Source organism: Anomalospiza imberbis, chromosome 3 (genome assembly GCF_031753505.1).
Source record: "Anomalospiza imberbis isolate Cuckoo-Finch-1a 21T00152 chromosome 3, ASM3175350v1, whole genome shotgun sequence".
Classification (NCBI taxonomy): Eukaryota; Metazoa; Chordata; class Aves; order Passeriformes; family Viduidae; genus Anomalospiza; species Anomalospiza imberbis.
In genome coordinates this window covers 53,031,195-53,046,132 of record NC_089683.1, presented here as the reverse complement: position 1 = coordinate 53,046,132, position 14,938 = coordinate 53,031,195, and the positions used below count along the sequence as shown (strand labels likewise).

General features: G+C 42.5%; 1 long non-coding RNA gene across 1 annotated transcript in view; it reads right to left on the bottom strand.

Annotated features, from left to right (window-relative positions):
* The window catches only part of LOC137470768 (uncharacterized), a 64,415-nt gene extending 61,022 nt beyond the window's left edge, over positions 1-3,393 (bottom strand). The window contains exon 1 of the long non-coding RNA XR_010997247.1: positions 2,423-3,393. This is a non-coding gene — a long non-coding RNA (uncharacterized lncRNA). The remainder of the gene's footprint in view (positions 1-2,422) is intronic.
* Between the last annotated feature and the right edge of the window lie 11,545 nt (positions 3,394-14,938).

Genomic DNA, 14,938 nt, shown 5'->3' with positions numbered 1-14,938 from the left:
TTGCAAATCAGATTGACATGGAACAATTTTGTTGGCCAAGAAAACCAAGAAATCAGCCCAAAAAAGAAACAACCCCCCCCCGCCAAGCCCCCCGAATCTTTCCCCTCGGTTTTCATGCAAACACACAACTGTAATAATATTTGAGCATATTTTATCATCAGAATCAACTACTTCACTCTTAAACAACTTACAGTACTTAGCCAGCATCCAACTAGACTGCTGGTCTCTCCAAACAATTAGTCATATTTTAAACCAATGATAACAGGAAAGATCATGGTTTCCATAATAAATATATATAAGTTGATCATTATTTTTATATGGTTTCATTAGTAGAAACCATACTTTGTATCTATTTCTCCAATATATATCTTATTGTATGCATTTCAAGGCTGTTAATAATCAGATGACAACTGTTGGAGAAAAGAAACCAAGGCTGGCATAGATCCTACCTCATCCTGAGCTTCTGCTTCTGGGGCAGGAGTCAGTAAAATGAAAGGTCTCAATAAACTTCAGTCTGTCATAAGAAATGAATAGTAAAGAGGAAGGTGAACCCACAAAGAAACCAGAACGAGACCTTGGCATTTCAAACTCCCTTCAAATTCATATAAAGAAATGCTATTTCCTTTGGGTTTAAACCCCTACCCCACCTTATTGCTGGGTTGCACATTATACATAGAGGCCCTAACCATTTACTTGACTGGATAAGCCCAGTGTGTTCCCAGAACTGCGACCACCAGGAGAACTCAGGTCACCAGTGGCCAGCCCAAGAGACTGGCTGCTCTGCTCCTGCTAAGGTGTGAGTGGTTTTACTGACACAAAGCAGACACCTTTTGAGGCAAGGACATGGCACACTTTTTTCTTTCCAAGCCCTGCACCACAAAGCACAATGTCCTGCTTTGAAGAAGAGGTATTGACAGCACAAAATAAAGCAGCTGACTTCCCACTGCAGGGGGGAGAAGGGGACTTTAGGAGAATGGGGGTCTGTGGTGGCCTGAGGCAGCTGGGCACAGACACCCTTTCCCTCTGACTGCCCATGTGGGCACTGCTCAGAGGAGACCTGACAGTGGCTGCTGGTACTGAACTAATTGAAATCTAAGTAGCAATGTGGGGAAAGGAATGGAAAAGCTTGGTCATCAGTAATTCTGTACCTATAATAATTCCTAAACCTGGCTAAGCACCTAAGCATGTGCAAAACTGCATAGACTGAACTCTCCCTCTGGCTCACCTCCAAGACATTAATGCAGATACACTCACAATTAATGAGATTGCATATTTTGTGAGATCTCATTGTTTCCAACTCAATGCAAGAAGAGTAATTTTAGAGGGGTCAGTTGCCCTTTCTTATCCAAAGAACTTACGTCAATGTAAAATTACTAAGTGGGAGGAGAATTAAAGCATGTCACTGGAAACTGGACTATTTAAGTATCTGGAGATATACATCTGGATTTGCAGTTCATTCTTTGATATTTTTCTTTAAAAGCCTGAAAGAGTACAAGCAATTGAATCCCAATTAAACCATTGCAGTGCCTGCAGGACATTTTTTCCATGATAGGTTCAATAACCTAAATGAGGTATTTTAGTTACTTCTGTAGAGTCCATATTTACAAAAAAACACAAACATGCATGTCTTTGAATGCTGAAACTCCTGGTTTATAGAGTCACATATTGAGAAACTCAAAAACTAACAGTGCAGTTATATGTGCAATAGGACAGCCAGCAGATGGGGAACCTTTTGAAGAAAGGCACCCCCTTTGCCCCATTTAGAGCAGCTGTGAGTCCAAGTGAAGCACACCTGGACACCACTGTAGCTGCAAACCCATCCTACAGCTGTGGCAGGGACTCCTGCAAAGGTACAGTCCTTGTGCTTTGTTATAAACAAAGCAACTTGTGGAACTGGGTGCTTCACGTTTGCAATTCAACAAATGTTCTGTACCTCCTTTTACAGAACTTTTGTTTTAGCACAGCAGATTAGTGGGACTCTACAAACTGCCCTATCCGATTTCCCAGGTGCTCCAAATCTGCAAAGCAAAAGGTGAATGGAACCAAAAGACTCTTGGGTACCAAGCTTACAGACTGTCAAAACCTTAAGCCAAGGAGCTGTAAAGTCTTCTTTTCTCCACCCAAACTATATAGAAGGTGTAATATTTCATGGTAAAATATTGCCATGGAAGATATTTGCCTGTGTTTTTTTTTAATAAAGTCTGTTTGGCAGCTATGGAGAAATGAACCATTAGGTATTTTTCCATCTCTAGAGTCTATTATTCCAACTTCATTTAGGAACAGCAGTCCAGTATCCATCTGCAGCAGTAAATGCTAGAAAGGCAGAGTTAAGCACAGACCTAAAATCACAGGCTGCTGGAACAGCCAACACAATCAGTTATCCATATCTGGTAGCCAGTAATCTGATAGTCTGGTTTCTTACCTTTAAGACTGAAAATATCCATCATCATAGAATGGGAATCCATTTCTAGAAGAACAACATAAAACTTTGAAAATAATCCTCTGGGCATGTGCTGGAGGTACCTCACCATGCCGTCCTCTTCTTTGCGCTGATGTGTTGCATCCTGTGAAGAAGGCTAAGACAGCCTCTCTGAAATGTTGTGATGTTTTTCTCTTCACCTTGTCACAGCTCTGCTGAGTGATGGAGGAGGATTGAATGGTCTATTCTCTCTGGAGTGAGAGAATAGTGTCAACACTGCTATAGATTTCAGATCTGGCAAAATGTGCCTGAAGGTGACATGGAATAACAGTAAGTTTTAAATGACATCTCCGCTCTCATATGACTCCCATGAAGTCTTGCCATTAATAGCAGAAAGTTTTCTTAAAAATTAAATGTTATTCTTGTGTTTCTTGTGCTGAGTATCTCAGCCCAATGCTGATTTAAATAAGGCAGACACTTGGTTTAGATGTGGAGGATAAGCAACAATTCCAGTTTTAATGAAAATCTATGAGTGTGTTTCAGTCCCAGCACAATCAGTGCTCACAGACTAGCAATACTTCATAGATAAATTAGTCTTTCTTGATGTTAGCAATCACAGGCATTCATTTTTTACTTTGGAAATCCTAACACAGATGGGGCTTTTGTGGAAGAAATCTTTCGGACAAGCTTTGAAGATAACTGCTACAATAAAGGATTGATTTTCTCAGTTTCCTAGGTCTTGATCTGCTTGCTGTAGTGTAGTATAAAATAAAGAGTAGCCTTCTTACAACTGACAAGCCTGAGTGAATGAAACCAATTGTGCAGATTACAACCTTTGAAGTTTTACTTGAAGATTGTACTAATTGTCCAGAAAAATTTAACAGTAATTGACAAATTCACTTGCATTGTTTCTCATGGTACCAGGAAGTTTTGTTCAAGAGAACATTCAACATATTGAGGACAATTACTTTATATTTCACTTATTTTAAAATTATTCTTTCTTTAATGTATTTTTAGTACAGTCCTATGGATCATTGGTTCTTTCCAGTTAGAAAGCAAATTTATGTAAATAGTGCCTACAAGCGCTAAAATATTAGATGCTACAGCAGAATCTATGAAATTACTAGTTTTACAGATAGATCCAGGTTGAGATTTGAAGATCCAGAACATTTGTTTCCCTGATCTCCTTGCACAGGAAAAAATCCCAGTGGATGTACAGATTTGTGAGCTGGTTGTGATCAGCCCTAGAAGAAAATCTGGTAGATGTGGTTTGGGAGCTAGCCTAAGACATGGGAGATGTTCATTTTCATAACATCATGTATGGCCTTGGGCAAGTCACATTTCTAAAATGGGAAAAATGTCTATTTCATATGGAACTTCTGAGGACAAATGCATTCAAGAATGCAAGGCACTCAAATTATGAAACCATAGGAGCATAGAGGCCTTAAAGATCACCTCTTTCCAACCCCCCTGCCATAGGCAGGGACACCTTCCACTAGACCAGGTTGCTCAGAGCTCAGGTTGCATCCACTCTGGCTTCAACACTTCCAGGGATGGGGCATCCACAGTTTCTCTGGGAAAGCTGTTTCAGTGCCTTAACAACCTTGCAGGGAAGAATTTCTCCCTAATATCTAATCTAAACCTACCCTCTTTCATTTAAAAACTGTTACCCCTTTTCCTATCACTACACTCCCTGATAAATAATCCCTCTTTATTTTTACTGTAGTTCCCCTTTAAGTACTGTAAGGCTGCCAGAAGGTCTCTCTGGAGCCTCCTCTTCTCCATGCTGAACAACCTCAACTCTCAGTTTGTCATCCTGGAAGAGGTGCTCCAGCCCTCTGATCATCTTTGTGGCTTCCTCTAGACCTGCTTGAACAAATCAATGTTTTTTTTTTTTTTCTTTTCTTGAGAGCCTGAGAACTTGTGGTTTACATAAATACATAAAGTTATTTGTTTCTCAAGGTCGGGATTGAAGGCACTTGAGGCACAATTCCATGTTTGGACTTAGGTGTTTATTATTTTTTATCAGTGAAACAGTCTCACAACCAGAAGTTCGGCAGCTTTTCATTAGCAAGGCACAAAATGGCTAACTAACTCTTGTTACAAGGTCTTTTAAGACTAAACTATCCAATTAAGAAAAGACACCTAGATTATTTTCCCTTTTAACCCAATAACGATCCCCCGAAGCCCGCAATGCAGACCCTTCTGTCCAATCACAAAACATAACCCAAACCCATGAAGAAGAAGGAGGAAGAAGGTAAAGAAGAACAACCTGTCTCCACCCTAAAATCTCCATCTTGCTTCATATTTCTATATTCTAAAACCCTAAACTCTAAGTTTTTCACCCTATGATATTACACACTTCTAACCAACTACATACTCAGTAATCCCAGTACTATCAATCAATTTTTAAAGTCTTCTCCACAGCCTCGGGTCAAATGCAATGTTCTCTTGTGGGTCTGTGCCTTTCAGCACAGTAAGTCTAAAATTCTCAGCATCCAGGATTCCAACAAAAGTAACTTTGTAAGCTCTGTATTTGGAAACATTGCAGGATAAGGAGTTCTGGGTTGCCATGTAATTTGCAGAAGGAAGTGCCACAGCAGAGAGTCTTAACCCTGCCTTCCTGAAGGCAGATGTTCCACACAAGAAGATGCTCCCTAGCCCAGAGATGAATGTGTTCTTGCATTTCACACACAGAAACCACCTTCCTGCTTCAGGCAGGATATAAACTCTGGGTTACCCACTGCAGTCACAGCTGCTGCTCTGTCACTCTTGCACCACTTCATCATCTCAGCGTATCTAGTAAAAATATCCCCACATGGCACCTCCCAAAACTCCTCTGTGCGCTGCTGTTTGGTGGGTAACTGACTTAACCTGCTACACAACACTGCTGCTCCCTCATATTATTCAGGGTGGGATTAACTAGTCAGTGATCTCACATCTTCAGTCTGGCTTAAGTCCTGCTACTCAGACCTTACCCACACAGACAAGGACTGTCTCACCAAACTACAGAGAGAAAAAAATCAACAGCCCAGCACATCCTCACACCAACTACCCAGGCATGCTCTTGAAATTCTTGGGTTAATACACTGCAGCATCCAAATGAAAGGAATCCCAGGACAACCCTCAGCCGACAGACTGAGAGGAAGGGACTGATTTCTCAATAAAAAACAGTAGCCACTGAGATGCAATTCCAAATAGGCCAAAGACCAAAGCAGAAACATATTGTATTCCAAAAGGGCCCCTTTCACAGTGTTGGAAACTATTATAAGCCAAATCAGCTTGGAGAGATTTTGAAAGGAAAAGAGAAGTAGTAATTAGGAGGTATTTTAAAGGACAGCATCTGAATAAATAAATATCCACAATCAAATACACAAAAAAGGCGATTTTTGCTCTGTGGCATATACTGTGGTTGGACTTCTCCACACCTTAAAACCCTCCAAAATCTGAAGAGAGACTGCAAATGCTGCAGGGCTGCAAATCTCTTTATGCCCCTCCAAGGTGGTAAATCCCATGGACCATTTGTAGCTTCTGATCATTTGTACTGATCCTCATGGCTCCTCTGTTTTAACTCTGGCACACCTTGCCCCCAGATCACAAGAAGGAAAGAAAGCTTTTGGCACCCACAACATAGCTCTTCAGTTAAGGGAAAAATGTAATAAGGCATTAAGTCTCAAGTGAATAAACAATCCCCAAAGGCAGCCCTTCCCACTTTAGTGTATCATCCCTTTTCTCAAAGGCATGGTCTCAATTTCCTTTTTCTGAGGTGAGCTGTTGGATCAGCTCATGGTGGTCTTGAAGCCATGGTCTCTGTCACAGAAAAGACCATAATTTGCTTTCCTTCTGCAAGGAGATCCTTGGGCAATTCAGCAAAGAGCTTCACAGCCTCCACAGTCAGCCTGAGGTCTAGGAGTGGTATGACAGAGACCACGGCTTCATGACCACAAGCTGATCCAACAGCTCACCTCAGAAGGTGGAAATTAATTTCCTTGGGATAATCTGTTTCAGCAAAATAGCCAGTTTTATGCTGAACTGGCACAAGAAATGCTCCAGTAAGAATCATGATCAGTGTAAGTGTGGGTAACTCTGCTGAGTAGAGGGTGAGAAAAGCCAGGACCAGGGAATTGGGAAAAGGCACAAACCCCACTCCTTTCAGCAGCACTGCACTGTCACATTAGCATCCATGCTTGTGAAACCGCAGGCTGAGGACTTGCTGTGGAGCAATAACTCATCTGCAGAACCTTTCATGAAGTGCAATCCAGTACTCCCAACCAGGATTCGTATCTTACCCATCAGCTCCCCAAAGCATCACACATATAAAGTAACAATCTAGTGAAAGGGGAAATAAAATTAGCTGCACAAATATTTAGATAACCCACGATAAAAGGAGAAGTAGGAAGCAGCTCATAGAAATTATGAGTCACAAACCTGATAAAATGGACAAAAGGACAAAAGGAAATAAATTCTGTGACTGCCAAGAGAGCAAGAGAGATTTTGATCTTTGGGTGTTTGCTCTCCTGGGTGTTTCTTGAATTACTGTTTTTTCTTTTATATCAAAACCAAATTGGCTCATTTTTGGATGGACAAAGTAGATGAAAATGAAGAGGGCAAAACTATTTCATAAATATTCTCATCCGCTGTAACAGAAGCAGGGGCTTATATGCATGTATGAAATGAAGGTGAATTAACTGGCTTCACTATAAACAAAGTTCAGTAAAAAAGCAGACATTACCAACTAGAGTAGCTCCTAAATGAGCAAGTCTGAGTTGTACATACGCAAGAGCTGCAGAAGAGCAGATGGACAAGTGCCCAGTCCACTGACGACAAGGATACTAACACAGCTGCTTAAGATTTGGCACTGACATGAGACTAGGTGCCTTGAGACTACACTCATGCCTACCTCAAGGCATCCTGAGAAGGAAAGGAAAGCTCAAAGCAGCTGGAGACAGCCACTCAAGCTCATAATTGCTGAACAGTGATGGAGTAAAACAGCAGCTAATGGGGACAAGGAGCACACCCCATAAAAACAAAGCCCTTGGCCCACTGGAAATTAGTGGAAAAGGTAGGTCTCCCACAGAAGAACACAGGGGCTGCATGTCTTTCCATGCCAGCAGGCACAGTCTGGAGACAGGAGATGCTGCTGTACCTAAACTATCTCCCATAATGCTTTAGAAGTGGCTACCTCCTTCACAATCTTCAGATTTGCCAGAAATTTCAAGTGGTGAAAATTGCTATTGTTCCTAATGATTAACAGACTATGCCATCAATATAACTGGTAATATTCATGTTCCTTCTCCATGCAAGAGGTGCTCCAGGCAGGCCAGCAAGGTACTTGGAGCATCTGCAGCAAGGAGCTCTTGCCATCCCCTCCAGGAAGCACTGGGATCTAAGACAGCAGGCTCACAAGTAGCTTTCAGGGGCCTTTGTGAGCTGCAGCTTCACACCTGGAGGGGCTGTGCTGGTCAAGAGGACAGCCTGTGGCAAGGCCATGGGAAGAGGCTGTCAGCATCCCACAGCACTGTCCATGCTCAGAGCACTGCCTTTTCTTGGCCTCAGCATGGCCATGAAGGGAGGAACTCATGGAGCGAAGACTTAGTAAGCTCACAAGTTTCCAGAAGACTCTCCTGGCGAGAGGGAAGAGGAGCAGAAACATGGGCCACTTGCCAGACATCGATTTGTCCAATTTCAAGAAATTAATTGAATTGTCTGTGGCAGTAGGAAAGCTTGCAGCTGCTGGCTCCAGGAAGCCTGGACAGTAAGACAACGCGGCGCCAACGCTGCTAGAATTAAGCAAGTGAGGTGAACACCCAACAGCCGGGACTCAGGAAGCTTGGTGGCTTCACATCCTTGCAATGACAGGCTTGCACACCCTCCGTTTCCATTCCGAATTGTTACATCCCAGGGTGGCAACTCTCTAAAATCCAGGCTGGCTGTTAACATTTAGTGTGACTGGTACAAGATAGTGTTTAAAAACTCCACCATTCTGCAATTAAAACCTTGCCCTGCAAAAGCCAGGGGTCTGTCCTGAAAAGGGGAACGTCAGCAGGCTGTTGAGGTGGTGGGACCCTGTGTCCCAGCCCAGGGAGGTGAAAGGCAGGGAGAATACTAACAACTGTGTAATTACAAAATTATGTTTACTTTTTTTCCTTCTTTTTTTTTTCCTCAGAAGATAAGAACAGTTGGAGAAGTATATGCTGTGGGGCCTCAGCAAATCTACTGCCAGGATTTGCTGTTTGAGGCTTTCATCCATCCAGTTTTAATCCAAATTAGTAGGAGCTTCAGAAAGGGATTCTGGCAAAGTCACAGCTGGAAAGATTTTCATCATTAATTCTGCCAGGCATATAAAAATACAATTTAGAAAAATAGGAAGGGGGTGGGCTATAACAACTCTTGGCAGAAACTTGTTTTGGTTTGCTTTTAGAGTAAAAACAAAAACCAAAATAAAATCCATATTTAATTAAGAAATAATCCTTATCTTTGTCTTCCTCGACATTTTTACATAAGGCTAAAAATGCCATTCTAGATTATTATAGAATTAATTTCTTTGCTTTGTAAAGAGGCAGGGCGGCTGGGGGTGAGTGGGGAGGGCCGGCTCCCCTGGCCCCAGTGGCACAGGGCTGTGCAGATTTTTGGCAGGTCATTTCTTGTAGCAAACAGCAGTAGTTTAACGAGGTCAGCCTGCAGCTTGTCAGAGGGAACACCAGAGCAGGGAGGCAGCACAAGCACAGGTGATGCCTGGCGCTTGTGCATGTTCACCCAGTGAGCACCAGCACGTCCACACTGCCTGGGACCAGCTCCTCAGCAGGGACAGGACAAGAGGTGTACACATACTTCTGTGACCGTTCCTGTTCCAAGCTGTGGAGACTAAAACATGACATTTTGCAAATGCTGACTTTGACAAGTACTGCTTAAGCAAACCAGCTCCTTTTCTCAAGTAATTTCATTTATCCAGGAAGTGTTGCTCTAAGGAATGAGGCTCGAGCAAGGGCACACAAGTACTCTGCCACATATGCATTTTGAAGAGAGAGTAGGAACTTCCCAAAATGCTTCTAAATTGCTATGGGTCTGTTTATTAATGAGACACAAGGGTCCCTCGAGGACAGAAGCCTATGTCCTGTGGTGCTACTTATGATTCTGGTTATCCCAGTCTTTTTCACAGCTGTTATTGCAATAAACCCATTGCACCTGCCCAGCACTTCTGATCTCAGATCTCAAAGCTTTAGGACAACTGCCTCAAAACAAACCTGATTTATAAAGGCATGAATTGTGACCACAGAGGCGTCATTCCGCCCATCATATACACTCACACAAAGACGACAACCATGAACAACTCGGGGAGAAGACTGCCTGTGTGTAAATGTAAGGATCTAGGCCAGGGAATCGGACTGGGGAATGAGATGCTGGAAAGCAGTGCTGTGGAAAGGGATCTGGGGGTCCTGGTCAAAAGAGAATTGAACATGAGCCAGCAGTGCCTTGGCAGCCAGGAGGGCCAACCCTGTCCTGGGGTGCATCAGGCACAGCATTGTAGCTGGGCAAGGGAGGGGATTGTCCCGTGCACTGGGGGAGCCCCTCCTTGAACCCTGCATGCAGTTTGGGGTGCCACAACGTAATAAAGACATGAAGCTCTTAAAGAATGTCCAAAGGAGGGCCATGAGGAAGGTAAAGGGTCTAGAAGGGAAGCCTTATGAGGAGCAGCTGAGGCCACTTGGGTCTTTTCAGACTGGAACCAACTGAGGGGAGACTTCATTGTGGTCTTCAACATCCTTGTGAGGGGAAGAGGAGGGGCAAGCACTGATCTCTTCACTCTCGTGACCAGTGACATGACCCAAGGAAACAGCAGGAGGCTGAGGTGAGGGAGCTTTAGGTTGGATATCAGGAAAAGGTTCTTCCCCCAGAAGGTGGTTGGGCACTGGAACAGGCTCCCCAGGGAAGTGGTCACAGCACCAAGCCTGACAGACCTCAAGACACATCTAGGCAATGCTCTCAGGCACATGGTGTGATTTCTTGGGGATGTTCTCTGCAGGGCCAGGAGATGCACTTGATGATCCTGATGGGTCCCTTCCAACTCAGCATATTCTGTGATTCTGTAATAACTCCAACTACTCAAAGGATTTTCTCCACATAGCTGTGTTTCATGTCTAGCCAAAAATCATAGTATTTAAGGAACCTTGGCTATTAGTTAAAAACTTTCATAACTAAATTTATTCTGTACTGCAGTTACCCAATTGCATTTTCCCAAGTGCTACATCAGTAGAAGAAAAGATAGAACAAGGATTAGTTTTGCCTCCAAAATACACAGCATAATTCTCAGTGTTTAGTGGAAATCTTTCATATTGGTCTCAGAATAAAGCAAAGACACTCTGGGCTGTCCAGTCATGGCACTGAACATCCAACCCTAGACATCAGTCAGAGACATCCCATCTTCTGGGACAGACTCCAGAGAAGGAAGTATTAACTATGACTACTTTGCCAATGGTATCTCCTTATAGAGATGAGACTTGTAGGAGTTATGTATTTGATTATAGTTAACTACTTATCCTATTACCTATAATAACATAACCTGTTATTTTGCACTTTATTAATGAAATATTTATGAGAATGAATCCATGAAGAACAAATTTTAAAACCGAATTTATACATCAAGTGGCATTTTCATTGGAAAAAAATAACATCAAATAATTTCAAATAACATTTCCTTTTGGAAAGAATTACCACAGTGATACTATGCTGTTTTGAACATGTTTAGAGTTTTTCATTTTCACCTCTTTTATGTAAGGCAACGAAAATTTGGATTAGAATCTCAGATGATCATTAACATGTCATTGTACAAAATCATCTTTTTCCAGCACCTAAAAAGTGAATTTAAAAAAAAATTAACTTTTGGGGAGTTTTAAATGAAGCAAAATATCCTGATCCTACTTTGCTGCTCAAAGTAGTCCTTGTCAAACCTGACACACTCAATGGAATCCCCTGCACCTTGGTTTGCTGTGGGTTTTCAGCAGCCTCTGAAGCACCTCCTGGGTGCACAGTCAACCAATATCCCAGGAGCTGCAGCAAAGACACCGTGATTTTCCTCCTGACAATGGACTTTACCTTTCAGCTGCCCACCTCACTTTACGCAACCTACAAGAGTTCAAAAAGATCTTACTTGGCAAACCTGTCTCAAAGACCAGTGCCCTCAGTGCAGCCAGGCAGAATGTCCATTCTCCAGGACCTTGGTTCTGATGAGGTGTTTTAGCTAACAGAGAGATTTCATCTCGTTGGAGTGGTGTCCTCCCCACCCACAGGCTCAGTAAAGCTGGAAGTGGTGAGAGGCAGTACAAAATGCAAAATATAGTGTACAAAATAACAGCATCCAGGACAGAGAACTGTAATGAAAACAGCTGTGAGAATACATACATAAACACAGATTTTTACAGCCCACTGAGCCAGTAAGAGAACATCAGAGAAATATATTAAAAGGGTAGCAGGTAAGATATATTTTGCATTTTTAAATTTTAAATTGATCACCAAAATCAATTACAGGAGAGAATAAGGTTAAAAGACATAGGGGTTTTTGGCAAGTATCAAACAAAAAAGAAAGGCGGCGAGGGATACCGGTCTCTTCATTCTCCTGGGTACCCACAATACTATTTTTTTTAGGAAGAAGTTTCCAGACTGAAAAGACAGCCTTGTTCAACTCGGGACCTCAGTTTAAACTGCAAACCAAACTAAACAGCAAAGAAAGAACACATTACATTTTTCTTCCCAGCTTCTATGAAGGGGTGGAGAGTCAGAAAAGAGAAACATGGTGGTGATGGGAGCTGGGCCAGCAGCTGAACCTCCTGCCAACTAACCCCAGAGCTCTTCTTGTCCAACAGGGAAACCTGCACGCACTGTGTATCATCCCCATCCCTCTTCCCTGCTCTAACTTGACATTTTTGTCTCTGGAAAACTTGTGGCCAGAGGACAGTGCAAAGTCACAGGGTCACTACTCTGTGATACCCTTCTCCAGCTGATGGCCTTGAAGCTGTGGAATAGTCCTGGGAGACATTGGAAAAAAAGCATTAAGAAGAAATCTTAAAAAGCAAAGATAAAAGGAAAGCAAAGATTCAGAATTATTAAGGCATTTCCTCCTTATAACATTTCTACATTTAACCAATATCAAAGCAGCCTGAAAGCCCGTGGTATGTCTTCCTAGCACCATTTTTCAGCAATTTTGGTGAGCCTTAACTGACAACTCACAAATACCTGACTGGCTTCTGGCAGCTGTAGTGCGTATGAACACCCATGACCTTGTTAAGTCAGAACACTGAGTGCTTGTCTAATAGAAAGAGACACTGAACTTCCACCACAGCCTTCCAGGCCCCTAGAACAGGCAGAGAGGAATAAAGGTTCCACCAAAACCAACCATCAAGAGTTACTGTTGGAAAGCCCATGTCCAGTGAGGGGACATTGCCTCTCGACAGGAAGGGATCCAGATATTATCCCATTACCAGACACCAGTTTCTTGGGATGGTTTACAGGGAGAGCTGCACTATCCTTAAGTTCACCAAGCTGACACATCTGCTTGACCCAGTAATAAGGAGAAACTACTGAGTGAGTTTCTGCAAGTTTGCCTCATAGCTTGAGTAGAAGTGGGAAGTTCAGCCAAGACCCTCATGTTCCTACTAAAAAATCTTTTTTGTACGCTTTTACTTATGTCTCTTTGTTTTAACAAGAAGTTGAAGAAGCAGCAATGCCAGCCGTGATTGTAGTAGCAGCAATAAAAAAAAAAAAATCGGTTACAGCTTTTGTCCAGGTCTTGTTTCCATGTGGGTTCTCTGATGTTTAATGAGAGTTGAACTCATATTATAGCCTTTTCCTTGGAAGAGATTGTCTTCTTCCTCACTCCCTCTGCCTATTTCAACAAAAGTGAAGCTCTGTTATCTGTAAGACATCATCAAACCTTGAGCTTCTGTTAAACTCGGCCAAATTGGCCACCAATTATAAAAAGTATTAGAGAGAGATGGCAGGTAGGGTACACAGTAAATGCACAGAAAATATATTTCCACTACTTTTCCCTTTCCTCTTCCCACACATATGTGGTAGACTTGCAGTGAGAACCCCACCACCAGGTAAAGGGATCCTGTAAAAAGAGGGAGCTATTTCCCTTTGCTGCCTCATACAGCAAGAGGCAGCTTCTGCCCATACGACCTCGCAGCCGTTTTCAGCTCCTCCCTCCATACAATTTGCCGCAGCACAACAAAGCACTCCAAAAATAACATTTATTTTTAAAAACTGGAAAATGGCACAAACCACCCCAAAGGAGAGAATGACAACGGCATGAGTTCAGCGTGGGCTCATGAACTGACACTCCCCCAGGGACAGGAAACTGGAACCTCATGGAAAGAGACTGAATGGAACCAGAGTGAAAGGAAGTGCCAGAAGCCGCGGCCACTGATGGCCAAATCCTGCCGAAAGGATAAGTCAGCCGGCCGGCAGCCCTGCGTTAGGGAGAGAGCCAGGACTGTGTCACAGCACTAGGTCTATAAAGGCCTGTGTTCTGGAAGTCTGCACGCACAACAGGCTGGAGCGTGCACACTAAGCAAGAAGAAATTTAAAGATGAGGAACACTTCCAAATGATAGCTTCAAAGTTGGGGATCAGCAGAGACTGAACATCTGATTTCAATTCTAAATGATTTCTGATTAGCTAATGTTGATGCAGTACCCCAAATACACTGACAGTTTCTGTTCAAAATGGTATCCTTCAGTAATGACAGAGCTGGTATGTATGGACTGCTAAACAAAGGCCACTCCACTGCTGAAGGGACTAGAAGTTGGACCAGGCAAAGGAGAAATAAACAAAATCATTTTCACTGAACAGGCAGAGCCAGATTTGTCACTACCCTACCACTTGTACAACCACTTAGATCACATGTAAGGTAACTTTCAAGAAAATGGAGTTATAAGTGCATAATAAATACATCTAGAAAAATTCCTTGCCTATGAAGAATGAAAATTATTTTTAATTTGTTAAGTAATAAAAGATGAATGCTAAATGGTAATGCTGAAATGCAGACAGGTTTTCAGAAGCATTCCATTTTTGATGTAATATTTTCAAATGATCAATTCAAATTCTGCTTTTGAAAATTTTTCTGAGCTTTGATCTCACTCCAAGTTGAGCCCAGAACAACTATTATATGGCTGACATTAAAAGTGTCAAAACAAAGTGATTTATAATGGAAACATAGAAAATAAATCACTATTTGAGAACTTTTTAACACACCACAGATTAGAGCCAGAAGGCCAGACTAAGTTGTCACTGAGTTTGTAAGATTTCCTGCTGCAGCTGAGGACCACAGGACACAGAAAAGCAAATTCAGTTAATGAACTCAATCAGATACACACAATGACCTGTGCCTTCCTTGGAGAGCCACTTAAAAATTATGATCTACAAAGACATTAACATGACCACAATCAGCGACCTGCAGCAAACTGAGAAGCAAAATTCCTCTGGCTGGAGCACAGATGCATTCACCAAGGCCCTGCTTGGTGAA